This window comes from Trypanosoma theileri (assembly GCF_002087225.1).
Source record: "Trypanosoma theileri isolate Edinburgh chromosome Unknown TM35_Tth_48_V1, whole genome shotgun sequence".
Taxonomy (NCBI): Eukaryota; Euglenozoa; class Kinetoplastea; order Trypanosomatida; family Trypanosomatidae; genus Trypanosoma; species Trypanosoma theileri.
In genome coordinates this window covers 139,553-139,859 of record NW_021639890.1, presented here as the reverse complement: position 1 = coordinate 139,859, position 307 = coordinate 139,553, and positions in this window count along the sequence as shown.

Here is a 307-nt window from a genome sequence, read left to right as displayed (position 1 = left end):
ACACACACACACAAGGAGAAGGAGGGTTGGTAGTGTGCGTGTTTGTGTGTCTTGAACCTCCTGCCATTCTTCACATTTCAGTCACAGTCATTAAAACATGTTGGGAAAATATCCCATACCCACAGGTAAAAGCAATATAGTTATTAATATCACGGAAGACACATATACACACTTCACTAGGCGAGCACAGTAAATGGCGGCAAAGCAGAGCCCAGATAATGCCAACAAAGAAAGAGGAGACTCCCCTACACAATAATGGTTTGTCGTCTGATAAGTGCCGTAGGGAGTCCAATAGATTCGTTCAGCA